Source organism: Amborella trichopoda, chromosome 9 (assembly GCF_054954075.1).
Source record: "Amborella trichopoda isolate Santa Cruz 75 chromosome 9, AtrichopodaSantaCruz75HAP2 v2.0, whole genome shotgun sequence".
Classification (NCBI taxonomy): domain Eukaryota; kingdom Viridiplantae; phylum Streptophyta; class Magnoliopsida; order Amborellales; family Amborellaceae; genus Amborella; species Amborella trichopoda.
Window position 1 is genome coordinate 30,297,684 of NC_142344.1, and position 27,829 is coordinate 30,325,512.

The following is a 27,829-nucleotide window of genomic DNA, read 5'->3' on the forward strand; positions in this document are numbered from 1 at the left end:
CAACGGCGGAACCCCATCGCCGTTGTGTTTCACTTTTTCTCATTCTCTTTTTCTCTTTTCCTCTTGTGGTCTCGCTTAACCACGATCTCTCTCTTCTATCCTCCCTATGGTCCCTCACGACCACAAACTTCGCTACTCCTTCCTTGTGGTCCAACATGACCACTAATTCTCTCTTTTCTTTTTCTTTTATCTCCTGCATGACTATTTTCTTCTTGTACACCCTCGAGCTTACATGTCCCTTCTTTTTCTGGTAGTCCCTCTGTTTCCCTTTCTTCTCTTTTTTTGGAATTCACTCACATCACCCTTTTTGGTGAACCCTCACGTTCCCATTTTTTCACTCACGTTATGTGGTCTCCCACGATTACCATTCCCTAAGCTTTTTCTTACCTACCGCCGTGCGAGCAACAAACCCCATATTCTCGCCGCGCGCGCAATAAACCCCAATACCGTGTACAATCTGTCCTCCCCCATCGTCGTGCGCAACTATCCTCCCCTACTACCACCCAACACCGTGTGTGCAAGCCACCACCCACCGCTGTGCATGAACTCCACGTCACAACTGGAGTTGGCTGCAAATCCCTGCTACACCATTCCTTTCTCGCTCTTGCTCAGCTGCACCTCAGCCCCTTCTCTCTCGGCTGCCAGCATCACGGTCTCCGCTTCTGCCACTGCTCTCTCTCTCTAGCTCTCTGCCCTCAACCATCTTTCACCACCATAACCACCCACCTATTCACGTAGCCTTTCCATCTTCTCTTAACCCAAGCTCTCCCACTCTCCTCCCCAATTACTGCCATACTCCATTCTTGCAATTCTTTCACCGCTATTCTCTTCCATCCTCCGCCTACAGCCCATCCGCTTTTTTCATTTTGGGTCATATCTTGAGAGAGAGAGGAAGGAGAGATAAACTTTTGGGTCGGTACCCCTGGGCTTATCTCCTCTCTCTCTCTTTCTCTCTCCCCTTTCACAACGTCGGAACCCCATCGCCGTTGTGTTTCACTTTTTTTCATTCTCTTTTTCTTTTTTTCTCTTGTGGTCTCGCTTGACCACGATCTCTCTCTTCTATCCTCCCTATGGTCCCTCACGACCACAAACTTTCCTACTCTTTCTTGTGGTCCAACATGACCACTATTTCTCTCTTTTCTTTTTCTTTTATCTCCTGCATGACTATTTTCTTTTTGTACACCCTCGAGCTTACATGTCCCTTCTTTTTCTGGTAGTCCCTCTGTTTCCCTTTCTTCTCTTTTTTTCGGAATTCACTCACATCACCCTTTTTGGTGAACCCTCACGTTCCCATTTTTCCACTCACTTTATGTGGTCTCCCACGATTACCATTCCCTAAGCTTTTTCTTACCTACCGCCGTGCGAGCAACAAACCCCATATTCTCGCCGCGCGCGCAACAAACCCCAATACCGTGTACAACCTGTCCTCCCCCATCGTCGTGCGCAACTGTCCTCCCCTACTACCACCCAACACCGTGTGTGCAAGCCACCATCCACCGCCGTGCGTAAACTCCACACCACAACCGGAGCTGGCTGCAAATCCCTGCTACACCATTCCTTTCTCGCTCTTGCTCAGCTGCACCTCAGCCCTTCTCTCTCGGCTGCCAGCATCACGGTCTCCACTTCTGCCACTGCTCTCTCTCTCTAGCTCTCTGCCCTCAACCATCTTTCACCACCATAACCACCCACCTATTCACGTAGCCTTTCCATCTTCTCTTAACCCAAGCTCTCCCACTCTCCTCCCCAATTACTGCCATACTCCATTCTTGCAATTCTTTCACCGCTATTCTCTTCCATCCTCCGCATGCAGCCCATCCGCCTCTTCCTCCATCTCCACTTCTCTCAATCGCCACATCCACCACCTGTAATTTCCTTCACCTTGCTGCTCCGCCAACGACAACTTTCTCACCTCTATCTCTTTGCCCCATCTAAGCTGCTGCCCCCTACCTCTGTTGAAGCCACCTATCTGTCATCCAATTCCACCATTCTTAGCCCAATCTCAGTCATCTGCGCCACCTCCTGTTGGCTGTCTCTGTCCCTCTTTTGCTCCCATCTCAACCTTCACTTCACCCGCCTGAACCAGGCGACACCATATCTGCCATTGCCGCTCTCTTTATCTGCCTCCTTCCTCTCAGCCTGCTATTCCAGGCTGAAGCTGAATCGCCATCTCTGCCACTCACAACCTCATCTCTCCTCACTCCACCAAGTCTTCTCCTCCACCAGCTGCAACCTTTGCTTGACCCCCATTCTCTCCCTTCCACCTTCACTTGCTGCCCTCTACTCTCCTGTGGTTTCCATCCCCTGCACTTTCTCCCACGAGGAAAAAACCCATGAACGAAAGCCATTTCCCTTTTCTTCTTTTTCGTCTTTTTCCTTTCGTTGTAGGATTGCGATAGTTTCGCCTTTCTTTATTTTCGTTGTAGGCATACGTTTCACTCACTTTCTCTCACCCAGTGATTAAAAAAACGTCGAGTCAAATTGGACTCGCCCTGTTCGACCTGAAAATTGATACTGGATGTGTCAAATCCGTCAAAAAACACAGAATCGCTCGGTGCTAGAGAGAATCGGGCGATTCTGTACAGTGACTTGTCGATTCACTGTATGGAATCGGCGAGTCCCGTGAAGAACACAGACTGCACAGTGTTCTTCACGGGATTCTTCAAAAGTTGTCATTTTTTTATCATTTTTTTTGTTTTTTTTGCCTTGTGATCGAGTATGCAGGCTTTATACAGATTTTTTCAGGCTTTTCATGTATTAAATGGTGGAGAAATTTCGTTTTTTTTTATCATGAAAGTTGGGGTTTTAGGGTTTTCGCCTTTCCTTGTGTTTCATGCCAAATAGGGCATGAATCTATGAATATTTGTAGTCATTTTGATCGTAAAGTTGTTCATCAAAACATTCTATTACGAATTTGTGAGAATCATTGAGAAGAACAGAGTAATTTGGAGATTGAAGGCTTGGGTTCGCGAAACCAGGTAAGAACTTAGGGTTTTTTTTTTTCTGCCATATGATCAATTTCACTGCATATTTTGAAAATAATGAGTTACATTTATAGGGTTTTTAATCCTTATTGTGTCTTTTATCATGTAACATATTCAATTTTATTTAATTTGCTCAATTACAGCCTGATTTTCTAGATGAACACAGTGATGTCTGTAAAAAAAAATTCTGCTGTTTTTTTTTTTTTTCCACCTTTTGATTTTTTGTTCATGATATATTACAATTAATGTGTTATATTTCTAGGATTTTTAATCGTTATAGTCTTATTTATAATCATATGTACAAAATTTGATCTGATTTATTCAATTTGAGCTTCATTTTTAGATTCAATGACTGTTGTCTGTGAAGAACTGCGTTATTTGTTTTTTTGCTCATTTTAATCGATTTGATTTGATTTATAGATGATAATGTGTTGAAAATTTAGGGCTTTAATTCTTTATATTGTTGTTTATCAGAAAATGTACTCAATTGGATGTAATTTATTTGCTTGGAGGTGGATTTTTTTAATTCAAATGGCTGATGTAAGATTGCTGATCGAATTTTTTTTTTTTGTAATCCATGATCGAATTTTTTGTAATCCATGATCGAATTGTTTTTTTGTCTTTTTTTGTAATCCATGATCGAATTTTTTGTTTTTTTTTTTTTTTTTGTAATCCATGATCGATTTTTTTGTAATCCATGATCGAATTTTTTGTAATCCATGATCGAATTTTTTGTAATCCATAATCGAATTTTTTGTAATCCATAATCAATGATCGAATTTTTAATAATCCATGATCGATTTTTTTGAAAATTTGTGATTTTTTTTTTTAATCCATGATTGAATTTTTTTTTGTAATCCAATTTTATGAAAATTTGCTGTATTTTTTTTTTTTTTTATCCATGATCAAATTTTTTGAGAAATGATGATTTTTCGAAAAGATGTGAAAATCGTGACAAGGTTTAGATTATCATGAGGTATTAAACCATATTTTAAATTTTTATTGTTAAAGTTTTTGTTGAAAAAATTGTATGTTGATAGATTATTTATGTAAAAAAATGCATGTTATCATATTTTTAATGCAAAACTGTATTTTTTTAATCTGTTGTTAATGCATTTTTGAGTTGAAATAACTTATGTTAGGTGGCTCTATGAAGAATTGTTTTTATTTGTTTTTTTTTTTTGTACATGATGGATTTTATTTTAAAAATTGTGATTTTCGAAAAGATGTGAACCATATTTTTAATTTTTATTGTTAAAGTTTTTGTTGAAAAAATTGCATGTTGATAGAATATTTATACAAAAAACATACATGTTATTATATTTCTAATGCAAAACTGTATTATATTTTTTTATGTAGTTTTGCATTAAAAATTATTTTCAATTTTTAAATTTTGAACGCAAAAATTACATGTTGTTAAATTGTATTATCGTGTGGAATTAAAGTGAATATCATTGTAAAAAAATCGTGGCATATATGACAATTATATTATCCTGCATTTTTTAAATTTAATATTAATTTTTTAATGCAAAAAATGTATGTTCTTGATAATTGAGTTGTAGCCATGTTTGGACCTTGCATTTTGTATTATATTATCCTGCATATTTGTAATTGATATGTACGAAAATATTATTGTCAATAGAGGTATTTTGCTATCACAAATAACAACAAATATGACTACATGAACTACCCCAACATATTATCACTGCACATGGTGATTATTTTTCTTGTTGAACTGTCAGGTTAATTTTTAACATTTTACATATTAAAATAGTTGAATCATGTCAAGATCTGCAGAAGACTCTGCATGGCAACATGGGGTCAGATTTGATCCCAACAAAAAAGATAAAATTATTTGTAACTACTGCCAAAGAGTGATAAGTAGTGGGGTACATAGGTTCAAGCAACACTTGGCAGGGGTTAAGGGAGATGTTTCTGCATGTAGTAGTGTCCCTAGTAATGTAAAAAAACAGATGGTGGCATTCTTAATGCTAACAAAGGTAAAAAAATTGCCAAACATAGGATGAATGAGGAGATAGCTAGTTTATATACGCCATCAAGCAGGAATGATACAGATGAGCAATATAATAATGACCTAGAAGAGCAATATAATAATGACCTGGACATGGCCACAAGATTGAGTTTACATGAACAATATCAGAGGGAACGTGGGTTTAGAATGCTCGGTGGGTCTAGCTCAAACATGCATGGTGGGTCTAGCTCAGACATGTATGGCGGGCCCAGCTTAGACATGTATGGCGGACCCGGCTTAGACATGCATGGCGGGCCCAGGTCGAGCGTGTATGGCGGGCCCAGCTCAAATATGTATGGAGGAATTTGTGGCAGTATGTGTCAACAAGAATCAAACATTGAAGAAATAGTTCCTAACTTATCTAGGAGTGTCAGTATTGCAGGTCATGGTCGTATAGACCCATTTCTCTCAAAGCCTAAGTCACAACAGATGACCCTAAAAGGCATGGTTAAAGGTACAAAAAACATGTGGGGAGATATGTTGGTAAATGGTTCTACGATAAAGGGATTCCCTTTGATGCAGTCAATAGCCCATATTTTTCACCTATGGTCAGTGCAATCCCGAGAGCAGGGCCTGGGGTAAAACCCCCGATGGCATATGAGCTTAGTGGGCCAATATTAGATGAAGAGGTGGAGGACGTTACTAAGTGGATTGAAGAATATAAACAGAGTTGGCCAAAGACAGGCATTACTTTCATGAGTGATGGTTGGTTGAATAAAGTTAACAAAAAGAAGTTTTTAAACTTCTTGGCCTATTCCCCAAAAGGTACAGCTTTTTTGTCTAGCAAAGACGTATCAGGAACGAAGAAGGATGCAACTTCTATGTACGACTATATGATCAGATAGTGGAGGAGGTAGGAGATAAGCATGTAGTCCAGTTTATTACGAACAATGCGCGTGCATGTGTTTCTACGGGCAGCAAGTTAATGGATAAGATGAAGCATCTAGTATGGACGCCGTGTGCTGAACACAGCATCGATCTTAGGTTAGAGATTCTAGATGAAGGAGATACTAGATGAAGCAAGGTTGGTATCGAGATTTATATATAACCGCTCTAAAATATTATTTCTGTTTAGAGAACACTCTAAGAAAAAAGAGATAATCAGGCCTACCATAACCCGCTTTACGACCGATTACGTAGTTGTGGACTCCATTCGGGAATCTGAAGGTGCATTAAAGAGATTGTTTACCTGTGAAGAGTGGTTAAATGACCGCCTCTCGAAGTCCAGTACTGGTATAAAAGTGGACGGCATAGTCTCAAATAGGAGGTTCTGGTCTCGATGTTCCAGTGTTGTAGAGGCCACTGCCCCTTTGGTCACGGTGTTAAGAATGGTGGATGTTGATAAGAAAACGACCATGGGCATCCTTTATGAAGGTATCAAAAGAACGAAATCAGTTATTGGGGAGAAGTGTAGTTTTGCTAGCAAAGTGATCGAGATTATAAAACGGAGGTGGAACACCAAATTTGGACGTCCAATTCACTATTCAGGTAAATATATAGTTATATCATTAGAATGTTTCATTGTAAATTATTTTTTTATGAATTTTTAAATGATATTTCTCTATCGATATATTTTTTAGGTTACTTCTTCAACCCAAAATTTTTCTATTTGACAATTGAACATCCCCACAAGATTATGGAAGGGGTCAGATACATTATTGCCACGTTGGAGAAAGCCATCGAAACCAGGTAGCAGCAGTACAAGAGGTATTATTTAATGTTTGGGTAAGAACTTTATTGAGTTGTTATATTTGTGAGGAATAATGCACTAAAACGAAATATATTTGTTTTAGCTTGCTATGTATAGGGATGCTATAGGATCCTTCGGAACTAGACTTGCTAGGAATTCTCGGACTAAGATGGATTCAGGTTATCCCCTAGCTAGTATTTTGTTCATTCATATATTTAATCTTGTGACTTGTTCTTGCCCTTACAATGCTTTTTGCATTTTAATACAGCTGAATGGTGGGAGATATATGGTACTGATGCACCTTACTTAAAGAGGATAGCAATCAAGGTGCTCTCCCAGACATGTTCCGCTACTGGCTGTGAGCGCAACTGGAGTACTTTCCAATGGTTGCACACTACTAAGAGAAATCGACTCGCTTCGGAGAAGCTTCATAAACTAGTCTACGTTCATTACAACTTAAACCTCCGAGAGCGACAAATAAGAAGGAAGCTTGAAGACTATGGGCCGATAGACTTAGACACAATATTTGTCACACACACAACAGACCAATGGGTAGTAGAAGAGGAGGAGCCAGTATTGCACAAGAGACGTTCCTTGAGGCTATCGGTGAGGAAGATCTTGAAGAAAGTGATGAGCAGCATGAAAGAGGAAGCAGTCAGCCAACGTATCCACAATTCGTCGGAGATGTTGGTGATATTGCACCTAATGAGGGAGAGTGGGAAGGGGGTCTCAGAGAAAATGAGAGAGATGATGATTTCGCGGCCACCCTATCCCAGCCATATTACTCACATATCGAGTCTCAACAGCAACAGGGTAGGGATGAGCACGACAGTGTAGGTGAGAATGAATGATGGACAAGCTTCAGGGATTTTGGATTGGGAACACAACAGAACACTCAGGGATTTGGATATAGATATCGATGATTCGTTTTTAGATCGAATCAATGAATTATCAAACGAATTGAATCAATGGCACCAGTGTGACCAAAAAGAAGAACGACGTCGTCTGTCACTTTATCATATGTTACTAATTGTATGCTTTATTGTAGTCCATGTATGTTGATATACTTATTCCATGATAATTTTATGTTTATCCTTTTGTGTGACTTAAATTAAATGGTAAATAGTAGTTCATGCAGGGAAGAACATATCAATATTCGCATATTCATTCAAAGAAATGAAAATTCTTAATGGAGTACCCTCATTTTTTATTGAATTCCTAAAAAACAATATTTATAATGAATTTTAATAATTTTTTCGAATTTGTTTGAAGCTTTAATCTGACCGATTCACCCTATTCCCAATTCGGATCGCCGACTCGGTTTGGTTTTTGAGGTGCCCAATCCGGGTCACCGATCCACTTTTTAAACCATTGCTCTCACCTTATTTCATTCAACCTAACAAAACGCAAGCCCAACACGCCTCCCTTGCATTCATATAAAACCCAATACTATTCCCTCTCTCTCTCTCATCCAAATAAATCCCTTCTCCCTTGATCAACTAAACCCTTTTATTATTATTTTATTCCACTTAACTTCACCCATCCTATTTACCTCACCTTAGTTTAATTTAATATATTTCCTTTTATTCCATTTATTTATTTTATGTTCCCTCAACTTATTTTCATTTTATTTATTTTATTTACCTCATTTATTTTATTTTATTTCATTTTATTTTATTTACCCCCTCTTATTTATTCCCATTACCTCATCCTATTTTATTTTAATTATTTATTTTACTTTATTTCATTTACCTCTTTTATTTTATTTATCAATCTTATTTTATTTATCGATCTTATTTTATTTCATTTTTTTTATCCCTTTTATTTTATTTTCCTTTACTTCATTTTTTTTTAATTTATTCCTTTTATTTTCCATTTTAATCCTAATTCTATTTTCTAATTTTATTTTAATTGATCTCTTTCATTTTCATTTCATCTCATTCTCTATCACTCTTATTTCACAATCACTTTTATTTCCACTTTCGTCTCTTTTCGAAAGACCTAGCGATAGTCAAGCTAGTCTTCACCTCCCCTCTTTCTCTTATATACTTCTTTGACCAGAGGGCAAGCTGAACCTTGAGCCATTATGCCAGGCTGGTCGGTGTTGATTCTGTCGTCGAGTAGTATTGCCACTGTACCGGTCTGAGTTACCGTGCCTGTCTTGCTACCATGTCAAGTCAGTCACCATAGTGGTCTAGCCACTATGCCAGTTTAGCCGCCTGATCAAACTTCTTCTCTCACTTTCACTTCATCCTGTAACAAGGTGAGGACCTATGCCCCACTTGTTTGTACTTTTAATTGAGTGTGTGTGTTTGTAAGAAAGGAGAAACAAGTCAAGGGATGCGATTCTAAACCGGCCATAGGCCAGGGGGCTTTCCAACGTGATCTAAGAGGGTGCCCACTAGAGCTAGTTAAGAAAGCTTCATGCAAGCTTCAGTCATATGGCCCATTTGGAGAGAATTCCTTTCATGCAAGCTTCAGTCATATGGGATCTTGACATCGTAATTGTCTGTTCATACAATGACTTATTCAGATTTCCTAGGAAACCTAAACCTATTGCTCTGATACCAAAATTGTCACACCCCAAGTTTCATAACACTAATATTCCTGAGGTGTGACAGTTTATTCTTAAACTATAGATAGAACAAATTTAGAATTTCTGCTATATATTGTAGAAAAACTATTTTTTTTATTAAGAAATATTCAAATTTGTAGAAGGTCTATTCACAACTAATATGAACATGAACATATATACAATTTTGCTAGAACAAAAATTACAAAGGCGAATTTAACATGACTTCAAACTTCTTTATGATGACTCATGCTGTACATTCAAACAGTAAGGCTGTAATTACTTTGAAAAGAGTTCATAATAGTTTGATGACTTTGGCTACTCAGTAAGTGATCATCACAATTCTTAAAATCACAGTTGGAAAATGTAATATTTTCTAAAAGAATTATTGATACAATATGATGAAGAGTATACATGAAGAATTGTTTCGAATTCAGAATTACAAATTTTAACAAAATACAAAAGATTTCACATGCATATTGAAATAATATAAGGAAGTGAATATTTAAATCTTTTAGCGGAATTGTAAATTCCAAAAGATTTCACAGATTACCCTACTGGCATCCCAAGTAGGTTACCTATATACCCCACCATTGTCCTGAATGGGTCCATTTAATCCCTACAGGTCCACTCATATCCCACTGGTATACTGGATGAGTCCACTTAATCCCTACCGGCATACCTGATAGGTCCACTTATAACTCATCGGCATGCCGGATGAATCCACTTAATCCCTATCGGTGTACCAAATGGGTCCACTTATATCTCACTGGTGTACCGGATGAGTCCATTTGTATATTTAAAGTACCTTTGAAACTCTTTAAACTTCAAGAAGCAACAATATTGTATATTCAAAATATCTTTGAAATCATTAACATGAATTCACATGAAGCATTTTAAAGCAATCACTTTCATTGACATTTCTATAAATAACCAGTCAAACATTTTTGGCAATAATTTCAAAAAGGTAGTAGTTTTGAGAGACATTCTTGAAATTTAACATGATCAACAATCTATTAACAACATAAGAGCTCTTTATGGAAATCTAGTATCAAATATTAAATTTTCAACTATCTATAATTATTAATAATAGACAGAAACATTACAAATTTATTGAATGCAGAGATACAAAATTTCAAATAATCATGTTGCAAGAACACGTAAAACTCATGGCGTCTAAAATTCATAGACAAGAATACAAATTTTCAAATACCTGTTTTACAAGAAAATAAGGTCTCTAATGCATAAAATTTATAGTATCTAAAATTCATTATAAAAGATGGAAATATTACAATTAAATGCAGAAGATACCAATTTATATAACTATTTTACAAGAAAATGAGATCACTTACTTTTATATGTCATGAGATGGATATGTTGCTATTGTCACTAGAGCAAGATTGAGATTAATGACGTTCAGCTAAATGTATGGGAGAAAGAGACTAAATAAGTTTATATGGAGAGAATGAGCATAAAAATATGTTCATATAAGAGAGAGAGAGAGAAAGAGAGAGAGAGAGAGAGAGAGAGAGAGAGAGAAATACTATATGCCTATGAGAGAGATGAACTGTTATGAGAGGGAAAGATATAATTATTTTTATAAGAACATTACTAAGAGAATAATACTGTTATTATGGAATAATATTATTTTTATAAGAATATTATACTTATGGATATTATAATCATATTAAAAATATATAGAATGATAACATTAAAGAAAAAATAAAATTTTATGGTATAATCCAAATTTGGATTATTAATGTGTAACAATGTGAAATTACATAACATTTTTATCCATAATGAATAAGTGACATATATATATATATATATAATATAAGATATAGGTGAGATATGCCACTACTATAATATAGATCGATGGGGACTGTTACAGTAATCAATCCTCATTATATAAGTGATATAATATCGATATGACATTAATTATATGAATATGGTATCCAAATTTATATGAATATGGTGTAGCATTAATATACATCACTCAAGTATATATATAACAAAGTATATCATATGGATATCATATAGTTCGTTTATCACATCACCATGAATTTTATATACTCTTTTTTATGAAATTATTATAATTAAGAGAATAATGATACTATTATAATATTAATAATATGAAAGGGGAAGAGAGGGAGAATGAAATTCGTTGAAGAGAGAGAGAGAAAATATTAAATTCTATAAGAGGATTATTCTCATGAGAAGAAGGAAAAATGAGGCTATCATTATGAAGATATCATGTTACTAATATATGAGAGGGAAAGAGAGAGAGAATGAAAAGCTAATGAGGCATTATGAAGGTATCATTTTACTAATATTATGAGAGAGAAAGAGAGAGATAATGAAAAGCTAATGAGGCTATCAATGTGAAGATATCATTTTACTAATATTATGAGAGAGAATGAAAGGCTAATGAGGCTATCATTATGAAGATATCATGAGAGAGAAAGAGAGAGATAGAAAGAAAATCTTATATTTGAGAGGAGAGAGAAGACCAATCATTATGAGAATAATCATGGAAGCTCTCTCTCTCTGACGAGCCGTGGAAACTGGGGAGATCTTGTGGGGCTCTCACTCCCTGACGAGACGTGGAAACTGGGAAGATCTTGTGGGGCTCTCACTCCCTAACGAGCCATCGGACTGGATGTTGGCTTTGGAGGATTTTAGGCAGACCTCAGCAACATCGTGACCATTTGGAAATTGAATGTTGGCTGAGGTGGTAGTTGTGCATCAACTTGTCTTATCGGTTGAAGCACCCTTTCGTAGGTTTTCACTTGAACAGGAGAAGTGGCACCGCGAAGACGATTTTCACCAACTTTTGTTATTTTTGGGCTCTTTTACCCATGACATTGCGATCATGTCCACCCTTTTCATCCATTTTTTCTCACGGTGCCTTTCTGAGGTCTTCACCGTGCCTGGGTTTCTGTTTTTCCATGAAACTATGTTACTCATGGTTTTGTGACCATGCCCGTCCGTCATTTTTACTCATGGCATTCCCTTGTCTACACCATGCCTATTTTTTTTTAGAAGGCGTGTTTTAGGGTCGTGCCTTCGAGACCTGTGTGAAGCCTTTTAACATTATGCAGCAAGGATGTGCACTATAGTTTAGGGTCATACAGCTGAACCATAGCAGTAAGGAATGGAAGTCTGTAGAGGCCACAAAGTGAGTCTGGTAATGACTTTGACTCACTTGGGAGGATGGCATGAATTGGCCTGTGAAGAGTTGATTGGATGGTAGGTGAAAGGTTGCCACCCACTAGCACAGGCGAATACGGGTGCCAAGGTGGCTTGCCGTTTGGTGAGCATGAATAAGACTCACAGGGGGATGATGAAAGATGGTGAAGTTGGCCCGCGCACATGAATGGGTCGGCTAAGGAAGACGTGCATGGAGATGCACGTAAAGGGCGTACACGCCTAAGTAGGCTCACAAGGGAGAAGAAGAGGGTACGCACACACAAATGGGTGGTTAGGGAAAGCGTGTGCAAAGATGCACGTGAAAGGGGTGTGCGGCTCCTAGACCTGAGCAAAGCAGTTTAATGTCATGGGACCAGGACGTGCACTGTGGTTTAAGGTCATATAACTTGGACCGTGGTTACACAGTTTTAAGTCATGCAACCAGGACCGTGCAGTTTAAGGTCATGCAACTAGACCTCCGCTACAGTTTAGGGTCATATAGTTTGAATCATGGCTATGCAGTATAGGGTCATGCAACATAAACCGTGGCAGTGCAGTTTAAGGTCATGCAATGCAGACCATGGCTATACAGTTTAAGGTCATGCAATGTAGACCATGGCTGTGCAGTTTAAGGTCATGCAATGTGGACTATGGATGTGAAGTTTAAGGTCATGCAATGCAGACCGTGGCTGTGCATTTTAAGGTCATGCAATGTATACCATGGCTGTGCAGTTTCAGGTCATGCAATGTGGACCATGACTGTGCAGTTTAGGGTCAAGCAATGCTGACCATGGCTGTGTAGTTTAAGGTCATGCAATACGGACCGTAGCTGTGCAGTTTAAGGTCATGCAATACGGACCATGGCTTTGCAGTTTAAGATCATGCAATGCGGACCATGGCTATGCAGTTTAAGGTCATGCAATGCGAACCATGGTTGTGCAGTTTAAGGTCATGCAATGTGGACCGTGGCTGTGTAGTTTAAGGTCATACAATGAGGACCATGGCTGTGTAGTTTAAGGTCATGCAGTACGGACCATGGCTGTGCAGTTTCAAATCATGCAATGCGGACCATGGCTGTGCAGTTTAAGGTCATGCAATGCGGACCATGGCTATGCAGTTTAAGGTCATGCAATGCGGACCATGGCTGTGCAGTTTAAGGTCATGCAATGCAGACCATGGCTGTGTAGTTTAAGGTCATGCAATGCGGACCATGGCTGTGCAGTTTAAGGTCATGCAATGCAGACTATGGCTGTACAATTTAAGGTCATGCAATGCGGACCGTGGCTGTACAGTTTAAGGTCATGCAATGCGGACCATGGCTGTGCAGTTTAACGTCATGCAATGCGGACCATTAAGTGGTGAAGGCATGCGACTCCATGGGGCACAGGGTCGTCACCAGAGACTAGACTCCCTGAGGAGTAAGACTGTGAAGCAGGGAAAGAACTTCCTGAAGAGGCCGGACAATGATCCAAAGGGGACTGTCAAGGCATGCACATGGTACCAAGTGTGGAGTGGCACATGCATCAGTAAGCCCAAGTGATGCGTTAGGTCCCTTGGTGTAGCACGCGGCAGTAAGCTCCGACATTCCGTACAGCGGTGATCTGTGGATGAGACGCGCGACAGTGACTCCTGAACGAGAAGCGCATCGATAAATTCTGTACGAGATGTGCGACAGTAGTCTTTGGTCAAGGCGCGCAGCGATAGTCTCTGGTCGAGGCACGCAGTGATGATCTCTGATCGAGGCACTCGGTGATAATCTCTAGACGAGACGCACGGCGATAATCCCTTGTCGAGGCGCTTGGAGATAATCTCTAGACGAGACTCGTGGTGATAACCTCTAGTAGAGGCGCACTGTGATAATCTCTGGATGAGACTTGCAGCGATAATCTCTAGTCGAGGCGCTTGGCGATAATCTCTGGACGAGACTTGCAGCGATAATATTGATGGGGAGCGTGGCACTGACGCTTCGGGTCTCAGGCTTGGCCCGATCCAGCCTAGTCTTATCGCCATCAAGAGCTGGGGACTGGAGCATCATTTTGAGTTTATCGGGGGCAGCTAGCGGTACCACGGGGTATAAAAGGGGAGAAACCCCAGTTTACTGTTTTACCGAAGGGTAAAACAGTAGAAAGCTTTTTAGAGAGAGAGAAAGAGCCAAAGCTTTCTGGTGAGGGTTTTTCGACGAGCACTTCTTGGCAAAAACTTGCTGGGACAGGTCCTCAGGGATTTTTTTGGCAAGCTTCAGAAGATGCGAAGCTTCGTAGCGTGATTGTGAACCTTTTCGGGAAGTGCCGAGGCTTTTTTAGCAAGGAATAGGGCTTCTCGAGGCCTTAGCAAGATTTGCACAGGTGCCCTACCGGAGTTCCAGTGCTCTGTCAATCATTCTGCTGCTAAAGGGGAGGTCGTAGAGAGTTCATAGGGCTTTGTCAACTCTCTAGTTATTGGAGGAGAAGGAGATGGGGTTGCATTGAGTTCACTAGAAACTTAGCGGAATTTCAGTGAGCTTTGGTGAACTTCTGAAGTAGGAAACCAAGGAGAAGGGCAATCCACAGGGTCGCAGGGAAGCTTTCAGGGATTTCTGGTGGTTTTTGTCAACTTCAACAACGAACAAAAGGTGGGAAGGATTTTTTCAGTGGGCGGGAGTGAATTCTCGGCTAATAGGGGAAACACCGATGGGAACCCTGAGGGTCGTGCGACCATAACGGTCACCCTCCACACGCATAATGACAGGCCACACCCCAAGCGTCAGGTAGGGTGTCTGGATTTCAAGGGTCGCACGTGCAGTGCGTGCTGACAGCTGGAGCGAGGCATTAATACGCCTTGGTTCGCGAGACGTCGATAATCCTTGGCTGATCGCGAGATGACGATTCCCTCCTAGTGGTGATAGTCTTGCCTTTGACTACAAGATGGTGATTCCATCTCAATGGGCAGACGACAATAGTCCTGCCCTTGACTACGAGATGACGGTAGCATCTTGGTGGGCGGACGGCGATTCCATCTCATTGGGCAGACAACGATAGTCTTGCTCTAGTGAGCACAGTTTCTTTGTGGCCACCTAGCATCTTTCATTTTTGTTCTAATGGCCGAGTCTTCGGGGGCCATTCCAGACATGAAGAACCTCCCGCGAGAAGGGGAGTTTGGCACTGACATTTTCACCGTTGAGAGCTGGGTGGGAGGTGAATCAATATGGCTCACCAAAGCCTTATGTGAACCTAGGTGGCCTCTGAGTATCACCTTTGTGAGTTCCCCCGTTTAGTTGGTAACGAGGGAAGATAATGATGGAGCTGTGAGCATAGAGGAAGGGGAAGGCCTTCTGCATTGCCTGCACCGAAACGTAGCCTCTAAAACAAACTTGTCGACCCTGGGCAAGCGAATGGTGGAGACCCCGGGCATGCAATGGCCCTCTTCTAGTCTGCGGGTACAAGGGGAGCACCAGAAGAGGGCCATTACGTGGTGGGTAGCATTCTTTTATGGCGACTATACGGATGAAGCTGGTCCATCACCGAGAAAAGAGGGGAAGGAACGTTGTGGAAGAAGAATGGACATGTCTTCTTGGCAGCTTACTTAGCACTTTTCTTGTGCAAATTTTCCCTACCAAGAGGGTCAGAATCACTCATCCTGGTGTCTTTTATGTGGCCTGTGACATGGCGCAGGGGAGGGAATACGTGCTCCCACAGCCCGCACTATGCAGCATTTATTATGGCCTTAGTGCCATTTCTAGGGGGATACCATACCAGGGGGTGAAGAGGGGAAAAATTGCATAGTAGACAATGAGGCCTTCCCTAGGGATTTCAATACCCCTTTCCTGGTTCATTACATGTACGGTTGGCTTAGAGCTTACTTACGGGACACATACCTTAGAAACAAGGAGGTGGAGGACAGCATGTGTCAATTTTTGCTGAAGATTGTCGGGCAGAAGGAAATTTTCCATCCCCCAAGCCATTCGCGTAGCCTATTTTTCAAAGACCACCTCCCACATGACCCGGGTGGCGTTTCCAGTTGGAAGCCTCATAGACCGCACATACATCGATGAGCTATGCCATCACTTGGATGGTGACTTCACCAACTCGAAAGAATTGATGTATATGTTAAGTGTCAGAGGCGGCACTCTCACCTATTGCATTATCCATGGTGCGAAGCTTGAGGGCCACTTTCCTCACTGGTTCGCTCGGTAGCATGGGCTGGATCAGGGGTGCCCGTTCTCCATGCTCTTTGAGAAGCGGCATAGCAAGGCAGCCTGCTGAAAGAAGGACGAATTGGGAACCTATCGGGAGACTTGGCACCCGAGGCACATTCGCACTGCATGGGCCACATGCCTGAAGAAGACCCAAGTCAACAAGTACATGCTGCCCCATTTTGACAGAACGGCACGACCGACCAAAGCCCACAATCATTGGTGGAGAGTCACGAACAAGGGGTACTGGGATGCGGACCACCCCTGGAAAAGGGAGGATGGCTTCTAAAGCTAAGAGACAGCAAAAATTGGCTAAGACCCCTCCCCTACGAGAAATCTTTATCCTAGGCTTTCCTTATGACTGATGCATACTCGGGCGGCCTCGTCGACTTACGGTGGACAAGTCTTTGCCACGGTTTCTTAGTTTGAGAAAGAAGACAAAGAGTATTTTTGACCACCTCTCTGAGATCTTCATATGGAAGGAAGGCCGTAAAGTCTAGCGGTATGAAGTGCGTCCAGTCCAGGACTTAAATGAGCAGATAGGGAGCGGTCCTCATAGAAAATTGGCCTCTAGTTCTTCCAAGTTCAAGACTTCAAAGGCTGTTGTGCCTGAGCAGGTGAAAGGGAAGAAAAGAAAGCTGGTTGCTGCTCCCGAGCCGGTGAAGAAGAAAAGGCAGGCTGCTGCACCTGAACCGACGAAGGGAAAGAAGAAAAAGCAAGCTGCTGAGCCTGAGCTGGTGAAGAAGAAAAAGCAGGCTGTTGTGCCCAAGCCAGCAAAAGGAAAGGAGAAAAAGTGGGCAGCCCCAATGACTCTTCGTGCCCCAGCCCAGAAGGCAACCAAGGTTTCAGGGCGCAAAAGAGGTAAGGTCCCTGTGTTTTGCGAGCCAAGAGACGACCCCTCGTCCTTGGCTGCTTCGGAAGGCTATGCGTATCTGGCCATTTCCCCGTCACCTGCTGCTCTTGTGGCCTTGCCTTCTCTTTCTCTTGAGCTTTCTCCTAGCCCTTCAAAGGTTCAAGCCAGTGCCTCGAAGCCTACTGCCCTGATTGTGGCTGAAGGGGAGGGCCTAGCACCGATGGAAGTGAACAGGACTGAAGAGGCTAGTCTTGACTAAACGACAGAGGAAGTGAGGGCCTCTGGACTTCTGACAATCATCGTTCCTGTCGAAGAAAGGGAAACCCCGATAGAGGTCGTAATAATAGAAGAGGACGAACCCCCAAGAGCTGAAGAGGGACCATCCGAGCAGCAGGAGATGGCTGCCTCGAGCGAGGTATCTGCAGGATGTGGAGAAGCAAGACACCCTAAGGGATCAAGCTTGTTGGGCCCTGAGGCGGTGCTCGTGACTGCAAAGGAGGCAGGCACCATGGGCGAGCCTGTTGATGAAATGATCGTCGTGGCTGACCATGGCGAAGAAGGAGAGGGAGAGGGTGTCGAACCTCCTGAGGTGAAGATGGCTCTGGAGGAGGGGACACGAGGAGAGGTCGCTGCCCCGGGCTAGGAGGCTATCGATGTGCAACTCGAGACTAAGGTAGTAGCTCTAAGCGAGAAGGCCAGCCTTGCCCCGGCTACGGTTGTGGTGCTTACAGAACACGAGACGACGGTGCCTGAACATGAAAGGATCAAGCCCGACATGGTCATGTCTAAGGGCCGGAGCGAGAAAGCTGTTACTGAGGTATTAGAGCAACCTGAGGTTGCTCCTGAGGAACATGAGACCTTGGCTGTAACTGGGGTCCTCCTACTATGGTTGCTCTTGCTGCATTGCCCAGGCCTCCTCTGAGAGGGTTGTCAAGCATCATTTTTGTGATGCCTCAGACAGGCCTTCAGCAACTGAAGAAGCTATCTTTTGAAGAGCTTGGAGCGCGATCCAACGGTTGAGGGAGATTGCCCTAGGGAATGCACCCGAAGTCCTTCCTTATTTTGATAGAGTGGTCAATGAGTTGGAGGGATGGAGGTTGAACGCCCTATACGCATCGACTGGAAAGCTTGTGGTTGCCCCCTTTGGAGTCTTCTCTTTTGTGCTATCGTGAATTAGTAAACACTCAATCGCATCATTTGAATGCCATGGAATCCCAAAGATCAGGCCTTGCTGAGGAGACCATCATAAGGTGATGGCTCTGAGAGCGCAGATATTAGAGATGATGTAGAAGCTTGACAAGATGGAGAAAGAGAATGCGGATTAGGAAGCGAAGGATAAAGTGCTTTTTGATAATGCTTTGGCCCTCCTGCATTCTTTGGGAGAAGCGACCACCTTGATGGAGCAGGAGGCAGAGCTGGTAACAGAGCTGAAGAATGAGATTGAACAGGCGAAAGCATCAACTGCATTGTATAGGGGAAAGATCAATGAAGCAATTGATCGATTTTGATGACGCCTTCTTTTTTTCTTTCGTTTATTTCCATTGTAAAGGAAGGTAGCTTGTAACATCCTCTTGATTTGCAAATGAAAAGATTATTTTGACTTTTCTTTCTATTTCATTGTTTCCTCCCTTTCATGGTTTAAGATGAGAAAGAGTAGCCTACTCCTTGCTTTGTTTTGTGGCAGCCTGTTGTGGCTTTAATGACCTCGAATGGGGGAGCAATGGCTTCCTTACCCTTAGCGTTTGATTGGAGAGGGGCTCATAACTCATGGTTATCATGATTCGATGAGCCTGCTCGCTGTAAATGCTCCAGTCTGGGGAAGCTTTGGCTTCGATTCAAGGTGCATCGGTCTTTAGCTCATCATAAGTTTTAGTCTCAGGGAAAAACTCCTTTAAGTGCTTTGAAGCGACATACATAGCCTTTAGTTCTAGAGGCTACACACCCCACTTCTCAGCTCCACCATGGGGTCTTTTCCCTGAGAGCCAGAGGGATGATTCTTATCAGCTTGTACTTCCTCGACAACCCCGGAGAAGTGTAGGTTCTATTTTGGCTGCTAGTGATCTCCTTGTTCAAGGAGGATGGACTTTCGACCACCTTCCGTAGCGGTAGGTGCGCTAGTTCTGCCTCTAGGAGAGCAATAGGAACAGGTAGAACCCTTTGCTGGTCTGATGTATAGGTGACCCTTGGTGCTAGAAGATCCACCTCTTGGGCTTCCTCGGGCTTAGAGGCTACTTCTGTCTCGCTATTTTGTTCTAGCCAATTAGAAGCTTCGTCTTCTGGAGAGGATACCATGACCTTGGAGAGGTGGCAAGGTATCCTTAGGTGAATGGGGTTCAAAGGGAGGATCTTGCCATGTCTTTCCTCTTCTTTGAACATATACGTGATCATTCGCCCCAGATCCTCAACGTCGTCATGAGACAAAGGTCCTGTCTCTCTCACAGACTTTCGATCATAATCTTTTGGCTTTTCTAATACTAAAAGGTCTGTGAAATAGTACTTGGCAGTGGTGTAGTGAGTTTTAGATACAGGGAACAGTCTTTTATCATCATAGAACGTGTGTTGCCTTCCATCTCGATTGTACTTGACATATTAGTGGAGCGTGTAAGGAACCACCCCTGATCGTGAAGCCAAGGACGACCAAGCAGGACGTTGTAAGAGGTATCGGTGTCGATTACGTGGAACTGAGCGTAATCATTGCGATCACCGATCTTAAGGCGAAAACGCACTGTGCCGACTGGCTATTCTCCTAACTGGTTGAACCCTAGCACGGTGATGTGGGTAAGAGTGAGGTCATCAGACCCTAGTCGAGTGAGAATCCTTCTTAGGATTAAGTTAACTGCTACCCTCCGTCCAGCATGATCCGATTGAGAGGGTAGGTGTGCAGTTCACCATTCATGAATTTTCCTCCCAACTAAAAGTCATATTCGGAAAAGGAGATCACCAAGCACCAACTAAGAATGGCTGGGTCAAGAATGGCTGAGTCGACCTCGATAGGTTCCACCTCAGTCTCGTATACCTTTGGGTTAGAAAGAGCTTGGACCAGAGCAATACGATAGTCTCTAAATAACAGGAGGGCATCATAGATACTTAAAAGGGCTGAAAGCTTTCTCAAGTACGCAATTACGTCGTGCTTCACTTTATCCTCATTAGTCTTCTGTGTTTCTAATCCACTCACTGGTGTAGGTGGAAGGGTAGGTTTAGGAACAGCCTTTGGTTTGTGACACTGACAGACTTTGTTGCTTAGCCAGTGCTGTCTGGGTTGATGAGGAAGTGATAGGGACTTATATTAGGGATGTGGAAGTCTGAGGTTTAGGTTTAGGGAAAAGTAAGGGATCAGGATGTTTGAGGACCTTGAGCTTTTGAGGTGTGGGTTGTAGCTTCTTTCCCAATCTTAGAACTATTTGCCCCGTGCTAGCTAATACATCCAAGATTTGCACCATGTGGGAGGCTTCTTTAGAAAAGGAGGTCGAGGATGACTCAGCTTTTGCTCGGGCTGCCATGGCATCGACGGCTGTCGAGAATCTAGCCGCTTGGGCCAACATCTCTCTGAGGCGCTCTTGCTGTGGTGTGGTGAGGCTAGTGCCTCCGAACTCTTTGTTTAGAGTTTCGAAATCTAGGCATCACCGAGCAGTACCTGCAGAAGGAATAGAGGAGGTGAAAGGAGAAGAGTTAGAACATTTCGGGTAGCTTTTTACGTTGTCGTCGAAATTGGACGTTTGCAAGGGGTATTTAAGGTCATGCCCCGACTTTGACCGTTGTGGGGTGATTTTAACGTCGTCACCTATTTATATCGATAACTCAAGGTCGTCTGCCTGATTGGATAATAAGATGAGGCGAGCTGCGCCTAGGATGAAGTCCTGCAAGGTCGACAGCGGAGGAAGGGGCCTGAGGAATTCTTCCTCGACTAGTGGCTGAGGAAGATAATTCCTTCGACGGGCTTACCTAGGTGCTCGCCGTCTCCTTGAGGAACCCTAAGGGAGTGTTTGGACCACCCCATCAGACTGGTGAGTGGCCCTAGCTTCGTGGATTTCCTCAAGTTTTAGGGATTTGAGCCTACTGCACCCATGGTAGACTTCTCAGGGTTGAGAGGTCGAGGGCTCTGAAAGGTCCAGTGCATGTTCATGAAGGGTTTGTAGCAGGGCTTCCTCTTGAATGCGAGTAAGGGCTTGAACGTGTCCTGAGAGAACCGCACAGACGATGTGGCCTTGCTGGACTTTCTTTGTGACTATGGCCTCGAACCCAGTGTACTCTTTGAGTTCGTGACCCCACACTTGGAGATAGGGGCACCAGAGTTTTTTTGTGCCCTGGGCAAGACGCTTAGGCTGTCTAGCTGACTTAGGGGTGACAAGACCCTGCAGAAGCATTAGCTCAAAGAGGCCTGCAGGGGGTCTTGCTCAATATTTTGCTGGACTTGTGTTAGGGGGTCTTCTTACACAGGCAGAAGAGGGACCTGAGGGTGTCTTGTCGGGTTGCCCTGAACCTCCTGACACTGCTGGATCTTTTCTGCTAAGATTTTATGGAAGCCAGTGCACTCACTGATGTCATGACCTCGTGTCTGGTGGTACGTGCACCAAAGGTTCTCGGTCTCTGAAGGTAGGAACTTGGGCTGCCTTGTCGGCTTTGGGGCGGTGATCCCTTCTTCAAGCATTACAGAGAAAAATGCATGAAGAATAGAGAGTGCCCCGTTGTCCTCTTGGATTGTGACTATGTGAGATGCCTCAGCTGCTTCAAATGCCATTTTCAACTCTTCAAGCATTATATGGCCCCTGTTGATACAGGCCTCGATAGTGTCGTTGAGCTTGTAACAGTCGTGAGTGGGGTGGACTACTCTCTTATGATAGACGTAGTACTTCTCATTTGACTCCTGCCCCGATAACTCTACAGTGGTGACCTCTAGCAACTGGATCATGTTCTGTTTTAACAGCACTTAGAGTAGTGCAGGGGTCCACTCCGTGTCAAAGGAGTAAACCTTATTCTGGTGCTAGGTCCAATAGTCATTCCGCTTACTATTTTTAGGAGCGAGACTGCAATGTAGGACTGCTGATTGCCCTTGGCCTGAGCCATCTATGCTTTAGAGAGGTTGAGAGTTTGGGGAGTCGTGCCTTTGGTGTCAGTCATGGTGACGATCGCCTTTTGATTGCCCTGATTGCTGGAGTGAGAGTTTGAGCCGGAGGATTGCTGACGAGGGTTGCAATGGTGCTTGAAAAATCCCTCGATATGAACTGCCTTAGAGATGAGCTCTGACATGGAGGATGGATTGGATGCCTCGACATGTAGGGCGATCTCGAGAAGGATGTTTCGTATGCAGGTCTAGACTGCTTCCTTCTAGTTCATGGGAGTGGCATGAAAGGTCGTCAGCTCTCTCCATCAGGTGATGAACTTATCAAACGGCTCACCAGGGTCTTGCGTCAAAGTGAGGAACTTGATGCATTCCACGTTCCTTTGGACTTCGTAGAAGCATTGGTAGAATAATTGCTCCATTTCTTACCAAGTGTGCACCGAGTTTGGCATCAGCCGAGCAGACCACTGGAAGGTTGGTCCTTCGAGAGTCTTGAAAAACTGGTGGAGGAGGAGACGTCTGTCAGTTGCCATCTCCCAGCAGGTCGCTTAGAAGTGGGTCGTATGCTGATGAGGGGACATTGTACCATTGAACAGGGGGAGTTTCCCTTTTTGGTAGTTCGGGGGAAATGGTACCTGGTCAATGTATGAAGGATACGAATTTTGGTATAGTGGCGTCTCCTGCATGCCCGAGACCTTGTGATTAAGTCTATGGACCACCATAGCATATATGTCGATTTGGAAGACCCTACGAGAAGAGACGCTGTCTTGGGAGACCAGAGGGGGAGTCTGCCTAGGAGCTGTGTCCTCACCAGTCGGGAAATCAAACGAAGAAGGGGACCTGGAGGCCTCTAGGCGCTCCATCTTTCCGAGGATGGCTTGCATCATTTCCTCGAACTTGTTCAAAATCTCCTCCTGAGAGTCGTTCGGGTCATTGATCACCATGACACTGATCATTTCTTCTGGGAGGTCAGAGTCAAGGGATGCAGCAGACTACCGAGGCTAGCGAGTCATACATGGCAAGTCAGTCTGGAGGGGCTCAGCTTGCCCCGACTGGACTCGAGATTTGTATGTTGATCCTCACACAGGACCAATTCTTGACAGTCTTCTGTGACTTCTAGGTGGTGATCACCGAACAGTATTCCTGGACTTGCTCAGGTTCCAAAGTTTGAAGAGGGAAGAAGGGATTACAAGGCAGGAGGTCGTCAGGGGTGGTGACCTCAACTGCCTTGGAGACCCGGTCAAGATCTACAGGCCTTTTTTCTGCTTGATCTTGAGGTGGCTGTGAACCTCATTCCAGAACCGAGCCTGAGACCTAGACTGCCCTGTTTTCTTCGAACTGGTGAGGGCCATGTCTATGAGCTGGAGCAGGGAGTGGGGCCCAAGGATGGAGAGCAGCTTGGGTTCTTGTCTTGGAGGCTGGAGGCCTCTGCTTGACATCAAGTCATTGCCTCAAATTCCTTTGTGAGGCCCCGGTGTTCGGTTGACCCGGGGTTGGCTCAAGATGGTACTCTTAGGGAAGACCTTTGAGTACCAGGGCTTGAGGTGCTTGCCTGGCATCGGGGAAGCGACAAAGGAAGAAGCTGGTTCGTGACTCTGCCTGAGTTTGGATCCGAGAGGGACCTGAAAAGATGGTGCGTGTGCACCTTTAGGGTTAGCCGTCCGGGTGACTTGGGGGTCAGCCCTGGCTCTTTCAATGGGTTAGACCTGAGGAGTCCAAGACCTACGAGCTTGTGTTTGTGATGGACAAGGCGGGGGCTTGTCGCTCACAAGGTGAGGCAGTGTGTGCTGGGAGGGAAGACGGAACGGTCGACCCTCCTGTGCTCGAGGTGGCATAGAGCTAGCCTTGCTCCAAGCTGTGGAAAGCGAATGCATGGTGCATGTAAGGTTTGGCCCAAGAATGCCTGGCCCTGGATGCGAGCTCAAGGCAACATGAGGGTTGCCCCGAGGTGTGGCTCGAGTGGATAGACCATGAGCCTTTGAGTGTGTGCGAGGGGTGAAGACCTTAGGACCTTCGCCTCTGTGGGGACCCTCCAGGTGTGGAGGCTCCGGGTAGTGAAGGAGCACAAGGGGTTAACTTGCGGTGAACCTCAAGAGCGATGGTAGCTTCCTTGCCTTTCACAGGGAACAACTTTGGTGCATGTAAGCAGATTCATTTTCCATGCTTCTATGCTTTTTGATACATGTTTTTGGTTAGTTCATTCAAGTATGAAATTCAAGAAAAATTACGTGTGTGTGACTGTAAATATGAGTATGAATATACAAATCAAGAAATTTAAGCTTGATTATTGATACAACTTAGAATAGCATGAAAGTTATGCTAGAAGGAGCCCTGATTTTCCAGAATTTTGCATGATAGATTGAGCATTGAATATATTTCTGATGATTATTAAAATTAATTGAAATGCACCCTTATTAATGTAGTTTAATATGAAAAATGCCTTGTATTAATGCCTATTTTGATTTGGAAGTTATAGTTCATTCTTTGAAGTATGTCAAGAAATTGGAAATGAAATTCCAAGAACTGTGCATGTTTTTTTGGTGAACGTTTCATCAACCAAATCATGTCCAAATGAGGCCAAACTAGTTTTAAATGAAATATGGGTAATTCTACTTCAAAAATGATATCGGACTTAGCCAAAATCCCTTATGGTTTGGGAATTATGCCCCCATTTGTGTGAATATGCCACTATGTTGAGTGGCAGTGAAATTTCAAAACTGTTGCATGTTTTGTACTAAATTGTTTACTAACTAAATAGTGTCTAAATAATCTCAAATGACTTTTAAATGAAATATTGGTGTGCTTACTTCAAAAACTGTTTCAGAACCATGTTGAAATTCTTTATGTTTTGAGAATTATGCCCTGTGTATGTGAGTATGTCATTGTTGTGAGTTGTAGTAAATTTCCAGAACTGTTGCATGTCTTGTACTAAACTGTTTACTAACTAAATAGTGTCCAAATTATCTCAAATTAATTTTAAAATAAATATAGTTTTGTATACATCAACAATAATTCTAGTGTCAGATCGAAATTCCTTATGAATCGGGAATTACAACCTTTTTTTCTAAGAGTGTGTCGCTATTATAGTTGTTGGAAAGTCCAGAACCTTGCACATGTTTGTAATGATCTGTTGGTTGAATAAAATACCCCCGATTTAGCCCAAACCAGTTCTAAATGAAAGATCAGTGAACCTAGCTTGGAGTTGGTTTTGGAACCATGACTAAATTCTTTGTGGACGGGAAATCATACATGCTTTCCTAGGGAACTGACACCATGAACTTTCGATTCTTTCATGAATTATTATGCATGGTTGCAACAAGATAAGCGAATGAAATGGTGGATACTTATGAATTAGTGAATAATTGACTAAGTATAAGTATGATTGTAATAAGGCATACTATGATTTAAAATGGAATATGCCCATGAAGTAAGTGAATGCTATTGCTTGTAAGACAATGAATGCTTATGAGGCATGCTTATGAAAGATATGAATGCTTATGAAAGAGTGAATGCTAATGAATTAGTGAATGCTTATGAAATATTGAATGTGCCCGCCTCAAATAAAGCAAACTACAAATGTGATGGATCATCCATTTGTAGTATGTTATGATGTGATAAGTGCTACGTGATAGGTGACCTGTGTGGTCAAGCATGTGATAAGTGTTAAGTGATGTGTAACCTATGTGGTCAACCCTTGTGATAGCTGCTAAGTGATATGTGACATGTATGGTCAACCTTGTGATAGGTGCTAAGTGATATGTGATTCATCGGCATGCTTTGGGCGTATTGCATGGCCGTATTGTGCTCTGATAAGATTGCTTATGAATTATTGACAATGCATGGTTGCAATAAGACATCCCCATGAAATAGTGAATGCTTATGAAATGTTAAATGTGCATGGTTGTAAAAAGACATGCTTATGTGAAAATGAATGAACATGATTTTGAGACATGCTCTGTTATTATATGTGTACATATTATGATACATGTTCCATTGTGACATGTGATATGTGATTTGACCTATGTGGTCAGCTATGTGATATACGATTCTTACTTAATGACATGCTTTGAGCGTATTGTATGACCATGATATAATATGTGATTCTGATTCATTAGCATGCTTTGAGAGTATTGCATGACAATGATATGATATGTAACTCTGATTCATTGGCGTGCTTTGAGCGTATTGCACGACCATACAATGAGATGTGACTGATTTGCATGCATTGAGCGTATTGCATAGCCATACTATGATATGTGACTGATTGGCTTGCTCTGAGCGTATTTCATGGCCATACTGTGATATATGACTAATAGGCATGCTATGAGGTTATTGTATTGCCATATCGTGATATGTGACTGATTGGCATGCTTTGAGCGTATTGCATGGCCATGAGGTGATAAGTGATCTGTGATCCAATGACATGCTTTGAGTGTATTGCATTGCCTACTTATGACCTTTCCGGCTCGCCCAATGATAGGACGAGAGTCAGAGTAGATGATGTTTAGGTGGTCGCTCCCCCATTCATAGTGATTAGCACCCTGACGGTGTAACGCTCCTAGCAAGGTGGCGTAGGGAGTAGTGTCTTGCAAGGCCATCTCCTATTGAAAACTCCAAAGCACGCTGGGGACAGTGTGTGTGTATGAAAGCGTTACCAAGTGGGTCACCCACTTGTCATTGTTTTCCCTCCTGAGTAATGGTGGAAGTCCTAAGCAATGGGATTGGCTTGGCTTGATGAATAGAGTTTCTACTTTGGGAGTAAGCAAATTAGGCCGTGAGTTAGTGGTAATGGTTGTTATTCACCTTAGTATGTTAATTGCCAAGATTTGCATAGTTGCATGATTTGATTGACCCCCGCATCATATCATATATGATTGATTTGATTTGTTATCACTTCACTACGAACCATGCACAACACACTGATGAATATGATTATGGCACATGACTCATGTTTTATAAGAACGGTATAAAACCTTGTACATTGTTGTAAAATGATATTTAAAGGCTAGGAAGCATAATGTTTTATCTACTTACTGGGTTTTTTAGCTCATTATGTTTGATTCCATCCTTGTAGATTAATCACCGCAAGTGGAGGACATACGGGTGGGGTTCGTTATTGGCGGTTGAAGACCTGAGCTTGGCGAGATAGCTCCCTTTAGATTGTAGGTGTTAGATAGCCGTTGGCCGTATAATTGTTGTTTGTGAAGTTATGTATTTTGTTGTTAAGCCTTTGATGCCTGGCACAATTTGTAATATTTGTATATATAAGTTTGGTTTTAATT

General features: G+C 42.6%; 1 long non-coding RNA gene across 1 annotated transcript; it reads left to right on the forward strand.

Annotated features, from left to right (window-relative positions):
• The first annotated feature begins 248 nt into the window (after positions 1 to 248).
• On the forward strand, positions 249 to 27,829 carry LOC148780482 (uncharacterized). Its single transcript, XR_016039923.1, has 2 exons — positions 249 to 2,975; positions 27,622 to 27,829. It is a non-coding gene; the product is annotated as an uncharacterized LOC148780482 (long non-coding RNA).